General features: G+C 43.0%; 1 long non-coding RNA gene across 1 annotated transcript; it reads left to right on the top strand.

Moving 5' to 3' along the window:
- The first annotated feature begins 4,558 nt into the window (after nt 1-4,558).
- LOC143275837 (uncharacterized) lies at nt 4,559-6,990 on the top strand. Its single transcript, XR_013053470.1, has 6 exons — nt 4,559-4,626; nt 5,015-5,099; nt 5,490-5,575; nt 5,967-6,053; nt 6,441-6,495; nt 6,864-6,990. It is a non-coding gene; the product is annotated as an uncharacterized LOC143275837 (long non-coding RNA).
- Nucleotides 6,991-15,795: the final 8,805 nt, after the last annotated feature.

Raw genomic sequence — 15,795 nt, 5'->3', positions numbered from 1 at the left:
ATACTAGGCATTTCTCTGCTCGGACAGCACACACGCACACACACGCACCTACCTCTCCCCTAACATGATTCATGTTAAACATTAGAGTGATGTTCTTAGTGTTTCTGAACCATTGTTGTTATTTGGTTTTTATGTATGTTCTCAGGAAGAACTGAAGACTTCAGGCCAGCTGAGCCACCGAAGAGAAACCAACATTAACAAAAGTTAAGTACTGGTACCCCCGCCCCCTCTCTGTCCTCTTTGTTTCTGCCTGTCTGTCCCCTTTGTTTCTGCCTGTCTATCTATTTGTTTCTGCCGTCTGTCACCTTTGTTTCTGCCTGTCTATATCTTTGTTTCTGCCTGTCTTCTCTTTGTTTCTGCCTGTCTATCTTCATTTCTGCCTGTCTGTCCCCCTCTGTCAGCACATGTTTAATCTAACCTTTAACCCTAACTAACAACACTGACACGGCACGGAGTGGATGTTTGAATGTGTGAGGAGTGGTGTGTGAGTGTGATGATGGAGAAAAACAAAAATCTGCCGGAAGGTGTTTAGCTGTGCTTCAGGCAGGTCACTGAAGTCTGGCACCACCAGACCATGGGCTGCACCATGAGACAGGACCACACCTCATCACCAAGAGCTTGTAGCCGCCACTGAAGACCACCACCAGACGAAAGACTGCACCACAAGAGAGGACCTGTCCAGAGAAACAAGACATCAGCTCCAAGAACCTGTAGCTGTTGACGTCGAGGTGAGGTGTTTCACACACCAACACATACCCACTTTTACACGTTTCCCCCCTCACGTTCCCCCATCCCCTCATACACACCCCTTACCCCCACCCACCACCACTGAAAAAAATGTTTCTACTGAAACCCTCACTCGTCAATGTAGAAAAATATTTCACACCATTAAGTCATAAAGGGGTCTCTTTTTTTAAGACGGATATTGTACCAATTGTGTTTTATCAGGATACCGTATATAGCCAGTGAAAGGTGAATCGGCACTGGAATGCAAATGTATTCTTTGTTAAGTTGAAGTTTTTGATATTTCAAATTTTCTGATCTTATAATGTAATGTAAGGCTGTTTGTCCTTGAAAATGTCCATAAAAAGTGACTGTATTGTATGAAATTCCTCCATCTGTCTGACATGTCAGTTACTAGATACAAAACATGTTCAGGGTCAGGACAGGATGGACACCATGAGTGGGGGAATGGGCAGTGGCACCAGGCACACCATGGAAAATGAGGACCTGTGCCGACTCTGGGTAAGTTAACGCCTCCAAAAGAGACTTTGCTCCTACATCATTGATCGTATGTGTTGTGTAAAATGGTTATCAGCACTGGACTGCAAGTGTTGAACTATACAAGAAATAGTTAGATGAAAGATCAATTTTTCTGAACAGTAATGATTAAGAGTTTGTGAAATATCTTGTGAGACTGATCATTTAAAGTGCAAGAAATGAGTGGGGGAATATAACTTCAGAAACAGATTCTTCTTTGCTAAATTAATGTTTTTCATATTTAAAATTTTCTGATCTATCACTTTAATGTTAAGCTGTTCTCCTTGAAAATGCCCACAGAAAGTGACTGTATTTACTATGAAATTCCTCCATATGTCTGACATGTCAGTAACGAGAAACAAAACATGTTCAGAGCCAGGACAGGATGGACACCATGAGCGGGGGAACGGGCAGCGGCACCATGTGCGGCATGGAAAATGAGGACCTACACCGACTCGGTAAGTTATAACACCTCCACAATGAGAGTTTGTTCCTACATCATTTATCATATGTGACGTGTAAAATGGTTATCAACGCTTGACTGTAAATGTTGAACTATACAAGAAATAGCGTTATGAAACGCCATGTTTTTCGCAGCAGTAATAATTAACAGTTTGTGACATATCTTTGAGATCAACAATTCAAAGTACAGGAAATGGGTTGGGACAATATAACTTCTGAATCAGAGTCTTCTTTGTTAGTTGAAATTTTTGATATTTCAAATTTTCTGATTATCACTTTAATGTAAAGCTGTTGTCCTTGAAAATGTCCACAAAAAGTGACTGTATTGTAGTATGAAATTTCTCCATCTGTCTGACATGTCAGTTACTAGTTACAAAACATTATGTTCAGGGTCAGGACAGGATTGACACCATGAGCGGGGGAATGGGCAGCAGCACCAGGTGTACCATGGAAAATGAGGACCTACACTGACTGCGGTAAGTTAACACCTCCAAAAGGAGACTTTGCTCCTACATCATTGATCGTATGTGTTGTGTAAAATGGTTATCAGCACTGGACTGCAAATGTTGAACTATATAAGAAATAGTTTGATGGAATACCAATTTTTCTGAGCAGTAATAATTTGGAGTTTCTGACATGTCTTGTGAGATTGACAATTTAAAGTGCAACAAATGAGTTGGGAGAATACAACTCCCGTATCAGATTTTTCTTTGCTAAATCAAAGTTTTTGATAATTTACATTTCCGATCTATCACCTTAATGAAAGGCTGTTCTTGAAAATGTCCACACAAAAGTGACTGTATTCTAGTATTAACTTCCTCCATCTGTCTGAAATGTCAGTGACGAGAAACAAAACATGTTCAGAGCCAGGTCAGGTTCAGCACCATGAGTGGGGGAACAGGTAGCGGCACCAGGTGTACCATGGAAAATGAGGACCTACGCTGACTCTGGGTAAATTAACAGTTCCAAAATAAGACTGTTCCTACATCATTGATCATATGTGACGTGTAAAATGGTTATCAGCACTTGACTGCAAATGTTGAACAATAGAAGAAACAGTTTGATGAAACCCTAATTTTTCTGAGCAGTAATAATTGTGACATATCTTGTGAGATTGACAATTTAAAGTGCAGAAAATGACTTGGGGGGGGAAAATACAACTTTCGAATCGCATTCTTCTTTCTTAAAATGAAGTTTTTGATAATTTACGTTTCTGATCTAGCAGCTTAATGTAAGGCTGTTTGTTCTTGAAAATGTCCACACAAAAAGTGACTATTCTAGTATTAAATTCCTCCATCTGTCTGAAATGTCAGTGACAAGAAACAAAACATTCTGTTCAGGGCCAGGACAGGATCCACACCATGAGGGGTGCACAAGTCAACCATTGCCCATTTGGTAAGATTCCATCAGGTTCTTCACCATCCATCATTATCAGACAATATGCTTTTGACTGGCATATCTTATTTTGTAAACTCTGGTCATCTCTGTTTTAAATGTTTTTGCTTGAATACTAGGCATTTCTCTGCTCGGACAGCACACACGCACACACACGCACCTACCTCTCCCCTAACATGATTCATGTTAAACATTAGAGTGATGTTCTTAGTGTTTCTGAACCATTGTTGTTATTTGGTTTTTATGTATGTTCTCAGGAAGAACTGAAGACTTCAGGCCAGCTGAGCCACCGAAGAGAAACCAACATTAACAAAAGTTAAGTACTGGTACCCCCGCCCCCTCTCTGTCCTCTTTGTTTCTGCCTGTCTGTCCCCTTTGTTTCTGCCTGTCTGTATCTTTGTTTCTGCCTGTCTGTCCCCTTTGTTTCTGCCTGTCTATCTATTTGTTTCTGCCGTCTGTCACCTTTGTTTCTGCCTGTCTATCTATTTGTTTCTGCCGTCTGTCCCCTTTCTTTCTGCCTGTCTGTATCTTTGTTTCTGCCTGTCTTTCCTCTTTGTTTCTGCCTGTCTGTATCTTTGTTTCTGCCTGTCTTCTCTTTGTTTCTGCCTGTCTATCTTCGTTTCTGCCTGTCTATCTTCGTTTCTGCCTGTCTGTCCCCCTCTGTCAGCACATGTTTAATCTAACCTTTAACCCTAACTAACAACACTGACACGGCACGGAGTGGATGTTTGAATGTGTGAGGAGTGGTGTGTGAGTGTGATGATGGAGAAAAACAAAAATCTGCCGGAAGGTGTTTAGCTGTGCTTCAGGCAGGTCACTGAAGTCTGGCACCACCAGACCATGGGCTGCACCATGAGACAGGACCACACCTCATCACCAAGAGCTTGTAGCCGCCACTGAAGACCACCAATAGACGAAAGACTGCACCACAAGAGAGGACCTGTCCAGAGAAACAAGACATCAGCTCCAAGAACCTGTAGCTGTTGACGTCGAGGTGAGGTGTTTCACACACCAACACATACCCACTTTTACACGTTTCCCCCCTCACGTTCCCCCATCCCCTCATACACACCCCTTACCCCCACCCACCACCACTGAAAAAAATGTTTCTACTGAAACCCTCACTCGTCAATGTAGAAAAATATTTTACACTATAAGTCATAAAGGGGTCTGTTTTTTTTAAGACGGATATTGTAGCAATTGTGTTTTATCAGGATACCGTATGTAGCCAGTTAAAGGTGAATCGGCACTGGAATGCAAATGTATTCTTTGTTAAGTTGAAGTTTTTGATATTTCAAATTTTCTGATCTTATAATGTAAGGCTGTTTGTCCTTGAAAATGTCCATAAAAAGTGACTGTATTGTTGTATGAAATTCCTCCATCTGTCTGACATGTCAGTTACTAGATACAAAACATGTTCAGGGTCAGGACAGGATGGACACCATGAGTGGGGGAATGGGCAGTGGCACCAGGCACACCATGGAAAATGAGGACCTGTGCCGACTCTGGGTAAGTTAACGCCTCCAAAAGAGACTTTGCTCCTACATCATTGATCGTATGTGTTGTGTAAAATGGTTATCAGCACTTGACTGCAAGTGTTGAACTATACAAGAAATAGTTAGATGAAAGATCAATTTTTCTGAGCAGTAATGATTAAGAGTTTGTGAAATGTCTTGTGAGACTGATCATTTAAAGTGCAAGAAATGAGTCGGGGAATATAACTTCAGAAACAGATTCTTCTTTGCTAAATTAATGTTTTTCATATTTAAAATTTTCTGATCTATCACTTTAATGTTAAGCTGTTCTCCTTGAAAATGCCCACAGAAAGTGACTGTATTTACTATGAAATTCCTCCATATGTCTGACATGTCAGTAACGAGAAACAAAACATGTTCAGAGCCAGGACAGGATGGACACCATGAGCGGGGGAACGGGCAGCGGCACCAGGTGTGGCATGGAAAATGAGGACCTACACCGACTCGGTAAGTTAACGCCTCCACAATGAGAGTTTGTTCCTACATCATTTATCATATGTGACGTGTAAAATGGTTATCAACGCTTGACTGTAAATGTTGAACTATACAAGAAACAGCTTTATGAAACGCCATATTTTTTGCAGCAGTAATAATTAACAGTTTGTGACATATCTTTGAGATCAACAATTCAAAGTACAGGAAATGGGTTGGGACAATATAACTTCTGAATCAGTCTTCTTTGTTAGTTGAAATTTTTGATATTTCAAATTTTCTGATTATCACTTTAATGTAAAGCTGTTGTCCTTGAAAATGTCCACAAAAAGTGACTGTATTGTAGTATGAAATTTCTCCATCTGTCTGACATGTCAGTTACTAGTTACAAAACATTATGTTCAGGGTCAGGACAGGATTGACACCATGAGCGGGGGAATGGGCAGCAGCACCAGGTGTACCATGGAAAATGAGGACCTACACTGACTGCGGTAAGTTAACGCCTCCAAAAGGAGACTTTGCTCCTACATCATTGATCGTATGTGTTGTGTAAAATGGTTATCAGCACTGGACTGCAAATGTTGAACTATATAAGAAATAGTTTGATGGAATACCAGTTTTTCTGAGCAGTAATAATTTGGAGTTTCTGACATGTCTTGTGAGACTGACAATTTAAAGTGCAACAAATGAGTTGGGAGAATACAACTCCCGTATCAGATTTTTCTTTGCTAAATCAAAGTTTTTGATAATTTACATTTCCGATCTATCACCTTAATGAAAGACTGTTCTTGAAAATGTCCACACAAAAGTGACTGTATTCTAGTATTAACTTCCTCCATCTGTCTGAAATGTCAGTGACGAGAAACAAAACATTATGTTCAGAGCCAGGTCAGGTTCAGCACCATGAGTGGGGGAACGGGTAGCGGCACCAGGTGTACCATGGAAAATGAGGACCTACGCTGACTCTGGGTAAATTAACAGTTCCAAAATAAGACTGTTCCTACATCATTGATCATATGTGACGTGTAAAATGGTTATCAGCACTTGACTGCAAAGGTTGAACAATAGAAGAAACAGTTTGATGAAACCCTAATTTTTCTGAGCAGTAATAATTGTGACATATCTTGTGAGATTGACAATTTAAAGTGCAGAAAATGACTTGGGGGGAAAATACAACTTTCGAATCGCATTCTTCTTTCTTAAAATGAAGTTTTTGATAATTCACGTTTCTGATCTAGCACCTTAATGTAAGGCTGTTTGTTCTTGAAAATGTCCACACAAAAAGTGACTATTCTAGTATTAAATTCCTCCATCTGTCTGAAATGTCAGTGACAAGAAACAAAACATTCTGTTCAGGGCCAGGACAGGATCCACACCATGAGGGGTGCACAAGTCAACCATTGCCCATATGGTAAGATTCCATCAGGTTCTTCACCGTCCATCATTATTAAATTAATTTTTTTTTTTTTTAATTTAAAAAAAATTTGCTTCATCAATCGTAAAGGGCAGTACCACTGTTGAGCATCTACCACCATTGAACATGACATATATATGGATACAATCAGACAATATGCTTTTGACTGGCATATCTTATTTTGTAAACTCTGGTCATCTCTGTTTTAAATGTTTTTGCTTGAATACTAGGCATTTCTCTGCTCGGACAGCACACACGCACACACACACACCTACCTCTCCCCTAACATGATTCATGTTAAACATTAGAGTGATGTTCTTAGTGTTTCTGAACCATTGTTATTTGGTTTTTATGTATGTTCTCAGGAAGAACTGAAGACTTCAGGCCAGCTGAGCCACCGAAGAGAAACCAACATTAACAAAAGTTAAGTACTGGTACCCCCGCCCCCTCTCTGTCCTCTTTGTTTCTGCCTGTCTGTCCCCTTTGTTTCTGCCTGTCTGTCCCCTTTGTTTCTGCCGGTCTGTCCTCTTTGTTTCTGCCGGTCTGTCCTCTTTTTTGTTTCTGCCGGTCTGTCCTCATTGTTTCTGCCTGTCTTTGTTTCTACGGGTCAGTCCTCTTTGTTTCTGCCTATCTCTTCGTTTCTGCCTATCTCTTTGTTTCTGCCTGTCTTCTCTTTGTTTCTGCCTGTCTATCTTCATTTCTGCCTGTCTGTCTCTTCGTTTCTGCCTGTCTGTCCCCCTCTGTCAGCACATGTTTAATCTAACCTTTAACCCTAGCTAACAACACTGACACGGCATGGAGTGGATGTTTGAATGTGTGAGGAGTGGTGTGTGAGTGTGATGATGGAGAAAAACAAAAATCTGCCAGAAGGTGTTTAGCTGTGCTTCAGGGAGGCCACTGAAGACCACCACCAGACCATGGGCTGCACCATGAGACAGGACCACACCTCATCACCAAGAGCTTGTAGCCGCCAATGAAGACCACCACCAGACCATGGGCTGCACCCCAAGAGAGGACCTGACCAGAGAAACCAGACCTCAGCACCAAGAAATGATGGCCAGTTTCTGCATGTCGTGGAAGGCTCTTTCTATAATTATATTTTTTATGCTATCCCAACTGAAATTCTGTGTCATACGTTTTGTCAGTATTACCTGTATTGTCAGCACTGTGTTGTATTGTATTGCATTGCATTGCATTGCATCGTATTGCATCATATTGTATTGCCATTTCAAACATCCAAAACAGAAATATCAAAACTTTGGTGTGTACCACATTGCAGAAGTGAGGACTGCATTTCAACAAAGAGAAAAACAAAAGTATATATCATTGCAAAAAAACAACAAAAAAACCAGACCCAAGGATTATGGGTTATTTCAAATATGGACAAAGCACTCTAGATCAATAGATGCTACTGATTCATACAAATATCCTGATGTACATTTTCACAGAAGTGGAAAATTACTAGAAGTACAGGAGCATTGTGGAAGACAAGCAAGAAAAGCATTGCAATCTCAAAATGGGACAGTTTGGGCAGAAAACCATTCAAACAGATACTGTGCTACATTTATATCGCACTTGCTACATTTATATCACACTTCCATAAACCCATTTTCCCCACTGTATGATTCTGAAGAATGTTCCTTTACAGCTCCAAATGTGCAGATAATCTTTTTGAAGTGGCAGATGTCACTAGGACAAAAAAACAAAACAAAAATAAAACAAAAACAAACTTCAAAACGATCCACCCAAAGCCACAAAAACTCACTGCCTCATTTAATTGCAGAGGTTAATCATTGTTTTAAAAAAAAATTAAAGACTTGAGAAAAGAGAAAAAGTCATGTACAGTGTGTGTGTGTTTGGTTACAGTAATGGAAATCATGAATACAATGTCAAATTCCATTCTGGATCCACCACCACCCTCCCTCTCCCACCACCATCTCCATTACCCCCCCCCCCCCCAGGCTTTCTCACATATGGCATCATTATTTAGATATAATTTGTGTACAACATATTGCAAATCCAGAGCTTCACGTTGGCCTTCCTGTTATGTAATTTTCTTTAAATAGAAATGCATTCGTTCAGTCACTTAGACCAGGCAGATAAGAAGATACACAAACAAAATGTGTACACTACTGATGACAAAATATGTCCACTATTGAGTTCATGTGTCTGTGGGAAAAAAACAGAAAAAAACAACCCACACATAAGTGAACTGAAAAGTAAATAGATAAACAAATATTGAAATAATGAATGGGGAAAAAAAGACTTGTCACACACATAAATTTCCACCAGACATTGTTGAGAAAAAATGCTCATCCTTGTGTTCATGTGACAGTGAAAGAAAAAAAAGTGTCATAAAAAAAATAAAATAAACGGCTAATAAACAGAAGTGTCCACCACTTGATGTTGAAAGAAGCCCACCCTTGTGGCATTCACATTTTAGTGTAGAAACAACAAACATCATATGTAAATAAATTAGTAAACAAATCATAAATGAATTGATCAACTAATAATTAGCGAATAAATGTGTCCACCATATATCATTTAAAAAAAGATGCACACCCTTGCCTTACGTCGGCGAAATATGAGTGAGGGTCCAAGTTTGGGTTACGTCCCTTTGTTCTGGGCTGATGAATAAAGAGGAGTTGCGGTGATGAGCTGTATACACACGCACACACTGAATGTTTTGACCAAGATTGTGCTGCGCTCGGGTCACAGTGTTTGTGAATATGTTAATTTAATTTTTTTTAAATATAGGCCTATATATCGAAAGTAAAAACAAATAAAAATCTACAGGCAGGAAAAATACATCAACAACAACAAAAATGGGTAGCGCTCTCAGTGTAGCGACGCGCTCTCCCTGTGGAGAGCAGCCCGATTTTCACACAGACAAATGTGTTGTGACAATAAACAGCAATACAATACTATATATATATATATAATATATATATAGGTACTTGTTTCTCTAGCTGCTTTACTGTATGTCATGTTAAAACCTTACGTACTGCCCTCTCCACTGATGAACAAAACCTCGAGTGCAAGGCTTAACTTCCAGGGACAACGATATCGAGAAGATGAACTCTTACTTAACTCAGTACCCGTGACTCCTCCCCTTTGATGCCCTGCTACTATATCAACTTCTGAAGTGCTCCATTTATCGTCGATGTTGTTGCTGTTGTTGTTGCTATCATAGTCATCATTGTAATTATCATCATTATTGGCGTGGGTACATACATCAGTAGCGCCACTGGCAATCCTAGGTCAGACACGTAATTTTTAATGTAAGTGCTTTGTGAACACATTTATTGTTCTTGATCGTTATCATCATTGATACATAGCGCCTATCCGTCCTCGGACAACCAACTCCCATCCCCCCCCCAATGGAATGGGAATGGAATAGGCCGGGCAGCAAGTGGAGGAGGAAGAAGAGGAATTGGAGGAAGATGAAGTGGAGCAGTTGTGTTGTTGCACCTTGATGTAGGCTGGCGGAGCGTAGCATCCAGGGGGATAACTCTGATTAGGGTACTGGGGTAGGGGTGGGGACTGGTCCGTGGGGGTGGTGGACTTCGCTGCAACTACCTGTGGTGATTCCTCAGTCCGGTTGCCTCCCCTCTGTGGATTAGAATAAGATTGGAGAGTGGTTTGTATTCAGTACACGGGTACAGAAATTGACTATTCGTCTATGACTGATGATGTGCAGCACAAACAAACAAATGTAGACAGACAGATAGATGGATTAAGATAGACCGTCAGATACCGTGAGCGCGCACACACTTACCATGACGCGCGTGGCACCGGCACACTGCAGAGATCAGTTGCGATGTAGTTAAGAATGTAAACTTGATTAGAATATAATCACACACATACACACACACACAGGGTTGAGTTTAACGACCAATTATTTTGGGGTCAAAAGTTGTCCCACCAATTCGAGGCCACTAGGGGCCTGGTCTGGCCTGGGACCGCCACAGAACTTACCGACGCAGGCAGCAGCAGCAACAGGCAGCCACCACGGAGCAGAGGAAGAGCAGTCAGCACAGACGCGCCCACGATTAGCGCCATGCTGTGGGAGCAGCACACAAAAAGACGTCTGTCCGTCGTCAGTACAGTCATCGACTGATCGATTAGTGAATCAATCACAGTCCGACGATCGCCTGCACCGGAGCGATCAATTCGGCAAGCAATCGGTCAATTTGTACATGCTTAGAGGCAATCATCGTCGTCATCGTGCTCAGTGGTGAGGGTGGTTGTGGTGGTAGTCAGTAGTAGTACTCAGTAGTAGTAGTAAAGGTAGTCAATCATTCAATTGCCCGGAGCGATCAATTTTAAGCAACTGAGCAGCCAGTAACTTGAAGTAGTACATGATCAGCAGCAGTCATCGTGGTACAGTAGTGGTAATAGCTGTACTGAGTAGTAGTAAATCTACCCACAAAACAAGCTACAACAAAAGTAGTAGTAGTAGCAGCAGCAGCAGTAATGGAAGCAGCAGTAGTAGTAAATAAAGCAAATACTAGTAGCCTACGCCAACTAAACAAGCTACTCAGTAAACAGTAAAGTAGTAGTAATAATAGTAGCAGCAGCAGTACTAGGGGTAGTAGTGGTAGCGTATGTGGGGGGGGGGGGGGGGAGAGGGTGTCAGAATGAGGGAAGACGCTCATCTGCCAATGCCACTGCAGCCGGAGAGTCCCTGAGGGTCTGGGTTCGAATATCACCGGGCACTCGCCCTTCCAAATTTGACTGGAAAAATCAAATTCCGTGAGCGTCAAATCGTTGCAGTTGGCATGAGAGCACCGGGTATCCTGGGCACAGACACACAGATACAGACAGACACACACACACACACAAAACACAACACAGGTTTCAGTAGCTCAAGGAGGCGTCACTGCGTTCGGACAAATCCATATACGCTACACCACATCTGCCAAGCAGATGCCTGACCAGCAGCGTAACCCAACGCGCTTAGTCAGGCCTTGAGAAAAAAAAGGTGAATAGATACGCTTACATAAATAAATAAATAAATAAATAATAATTATAAAAAAGGTGGTAGTAATGGTAATAATAATAAGACAACAATAATGATAAATAAGCAAATAAATGTAAAACATGACACATTCACACATACACCCACACATGCATAACAGATATGCACCAAACATGCAGTTTCACAGTTATGAAAGCACAAATACATATAAACGTACATGAGCTCCAACACACACACACACACACCACACACATTACCCTGCACCTCCTCTACCCCCCTCCTCCACACCCTCATTTCTGGTCTATGTATCGCAGCTTCCACGGCACACACACACAAACACAAACACACACACACACGCTTACTTGTACAAGCACACACACACACACGCCCATATCTCCCACCCCAACCCCACACATATATACAAAGATATATATATATAATATATACGTTCAATATCCTGTTGCTCCCACAGTGTAGGCATGCATACACACATACCTCATCCTCTACCCCACCTCCTCCCTGCACCCCCACCTCCCCCTCACACACACACGACACACACACACACACACATGCACAGAACTCTCCTGACACTTGTGTACACTTACACTCTCACGCATGCACGAACGCACTCAAAAACACAGACCCACACATACACACATACACACACGCACAGAGGCTGCCACTGATTGGCCGCAAGAGGGATGGGAAAAGATCTCTGATGCCAAGAACGTGGCGTCTAGTGTGTTGCTCAGTCTATTGTATTTGGAAAAGCCCACAGAGACTCTGTTCCGTTTTGAAGAAATTTGTGCAATGTTGGTTTGGAAATGATGCCGATATTTGTTTGATTTGCAAAGCATCGTGCTCTACCTTTCATGTTAGACTTACGGCCGCTCCCTCTCTCTGCTTTTATTTCTTTGAGGCGATCGATGGTGTGATGGCCTTGTATCTGTTCTTTTTTTATATTCTTTGACTTTTCTGAGAATTTCCGATTTTCCTAGATGTAGTCCGCTCGTTGGTGTTGCGTTACCAGCAAGTCTGTCAGCTCGCTCATTTCCCTTAACTCCTGCATGTCCCGGGCAGTATGACCATGTGAGTTTTTTAATCTGAAAATTGCGCATTGCCTTATGCCACTCTGGGCTTCCCATTCCGTTTTCAATTTTCTGTATGAGGTTCATTGAGTCGGTTAGAATCATGGCATGTTGGTTTCCGGGCGTATGGATGGACGATAGCCACTGGAGGGCATGTGTCACAGCTTCAACTTCCATCGTTAGGCTGGAGGTTGTGACTTTGTAGGCAGCATTCTTTTCCTTAACTGTTTTTTCCATTTTGTTTCGCAGTGAATCCCCAACCGGATTGGTCTTTGGTGACTGAGCCATCTGTGTATATGATGATGTCCTCTTCTTTCCTGTTTTCTTCTATGAGTAGCTTCACTTCCGCATCAGTTTTGCCCTCTGGCCATTCCCGACAATGTCTTCCTAGAGTGGGTGAAATGGCTGTGTTGAATAGATGGTTGAGGTTTTCGGGGTTTTTCTCCCATTCTTTTGTTTCTTTCAGGTCTTGTAGTCAGCATACTAGCTGGATTGTGTCTTCTGCTTGCCCCATCCATGATCTTCCTCGTCCTAGACGGCTGCCTTTTGGTTCTTTGACTGCGTCATGCAGTGGGGTTTGAGGGTTTTCTAATGCTTTGAATAGGTCTTGACCTGTTCTAACTTGTTTCTGGCCTGCACTGAAGGAAGGTCAAGCAGGTATCGCATGGTTTCTGTGGGTGTGTCTTTTGTTGTTCCAAAGGTCAGCCTCATAGCTTCATTTTGAACTCTTTCTAATTTTAAGAGGTTGCTTTGAGACGGTGTTGTTAGACCAAGTCCGTAGTCATCACACTGAGGACGAGTGATTGGTATAGCAGGAAGAGGTGGCGTTGTTCAATACCTTTGGTTGCCATTGCCTTTAAGACTGAAAGGCCCTTTTTGCATTTGAGAACAGTATTTTCCGTATGTTGTCTGAAGGTCAGCATCCTGTCGAAGTGTATTCCTAGCTGATGCCTTCAGAGATGGCGATGTTGGAATTGGCCTAAAGTACCGAACAGATGGTAAGTTGTTTAACCTCAGAAGGCTTCAAGCAAAAACGAAGGTCATGACAGACATCATCAGAGACTTTTTGTTTGCTGATGATTGTGCCCTCAACGCTGGATCTGAAGCTGACATGCAACTCAGCGTTGACAAGTTTGCCACTGCCAGCAGGAACTTCGGCCTTACCATCAGCACGAGGAAAACTGAAGTTCTCCACCAGCCAGCCCCAGGGAAACCCTACGTTGAGCCGAACATCACAGTCAACGGTCAGAGACTCAGTGCGGTGGAGTGGTTCACATACCTTGGCAGCACACTGTCACGAAATGCGACCATCGACGATGAAGTGAACGTCAGGATTGCAAGAGCAAGCGCAACTTTTGGTAGACTCAGTGCAAATGTCTGGAACAGAAGAGGCATTAGTCTTGAGACCAAGCTAAAGGTCTACAGAGCAGTAGTTCTCCCCACACTACTGTACGCCTGCGAAACTTGGACAGTGTACCAACGACATGCCAAGAAGCTGAACCACTTCCACACAACATGCCTCAGGAAGCTACTGAACATCAAGTGGCAAGACAAGACCCCAGACACAGAGGTGCTCGCAAAAGCCACCCTTCCCAGCATCTTCACCATCCTGATGCAGTCCCAGCTTCGCTGGGCTGGACACGTGGCGCGCATGCCAGACCATCGGCTGCCCAAAAGGCTCTTCTATGGCGAGCTGCAACAAGGGAAGAGATCACACGGAGGTCAGAAGAAGCGCTTCAGAGATACTCTGAAAGTCTCTCTGAAAGCGTTTGATATCAACCCTGACTCCTGGGAGGAATCTGCAGTGGACCGTGACAAATGGCGTGCTGCTGTGCACAAAGGCGCCAAGTTGTGCGAGGCCAACAGGACTGCTGCAGCTGTTCAGAAGAGGCAGGCCAGAAAGTCACGGGCAAACAAGCTCCCTGACAATGGTATGCCTGTCTTTGTCTGCCCAAACTGTCAGCGAACATTTCGTGCGCAGATTGGACTATTCAGCCATCTGCGCATTCACAGATAGATTCATTTGCATCCTCCCCCCCACCCCACCACCACCCTTCCCCCATCCCCCAGCTGGATGACAACGATGGTCATCATCGATCTCGATGGACACACACCACCATTCCTAGGTAGCGTAGACATTCAGTTTTCTCGATCTGAATCCCATCGAATGACACAGAAGGTGATTTGCTCGCAGTTCTGTTGTTGAGGGTGCACAGCAACGTTTGGGCTTTCGCTGGATTGATGGAAGATCCTGTGTCTGCACCATTGAGCAATATTGTTTAGTTGTTTCTGGACGGCTTTAGTTCTTTCCTGAGCATCTTTCGAAGTTTTGAAGACCAGGCCATCATAACACAACACAACACAACACAACACACACCACAACACACACACACACACACACACACACACACACACACACACACACCACGACACGACACGACACGACACCACACACACACACACACACACACACACACACACACCACGACACAACACAACACACACACCACGACACAAAACAACACACTGACACACAACACACACACACCACGACACACACACACACACACACACACACACACCAACCACCACCACGACACACACACACACACACACACACACCACACCACAACACGACACACACACACACCACAACACGACACACACACACACACCACAACACGACACACACACTGACACACACACACACACGGCACACACACACACCACAACGCGCGCGCGCGCACGCACACACACACACACACACACACACACACACTGACACGACAACACACACAAACACACACACACACACAGTGTGTGTGTGTGTGTGTGCCAGTGTGCGGTGTGTCAAGGTGTAGTTTAATCCCCCCCCGCCTCCTCTCTTGTGTATTCTGCTAACACCATGCTTTAATTCAATTAAGTATTGTGTAGTGTGGACCCTAATCAGGGCCGCAGACACTGGACTGATGTAAAAAAAAAAGAGCACACCAGTACTGATCCATAATCCTCCGTCGAAATAAAGAATTTTGTCTTGTCTTGTCACGTCTTGTCCTCTCTCTCTCTTCGTTCAGCCAACCAAGCGGACTACTGAAAGTAGTACTGCATTCACTGAGCACGGCCTCGACCCAAAGATCTCGGTTGAAGCGAAATTCCTATACGGTTTGAACCTCAAATGGAACGACATATTTTTGACAGTTAACTTGCGCCGAGTACCGACGACAACAA

This window comes from Babylonia areolata, chromosome 31, assembly GCF_041734735.1.
Source record: "Babylonia areolata isolate BAREFJ2019XMU chromosome 31, ASM4173473v1, whole genome shotgun sequence".
Taxonomy (NCBI): domain Eukaryota; kingdom Metazoa; phylum Mollusca; class Gastropoda; order Neogastropoda; family Buccinidae; genus Babylonia; species Babylonia areolata.
Note: the sequence above shows the minus strand (reverse complement) of the source record. Positions and strands in the feature narration are given on the sequence as shown.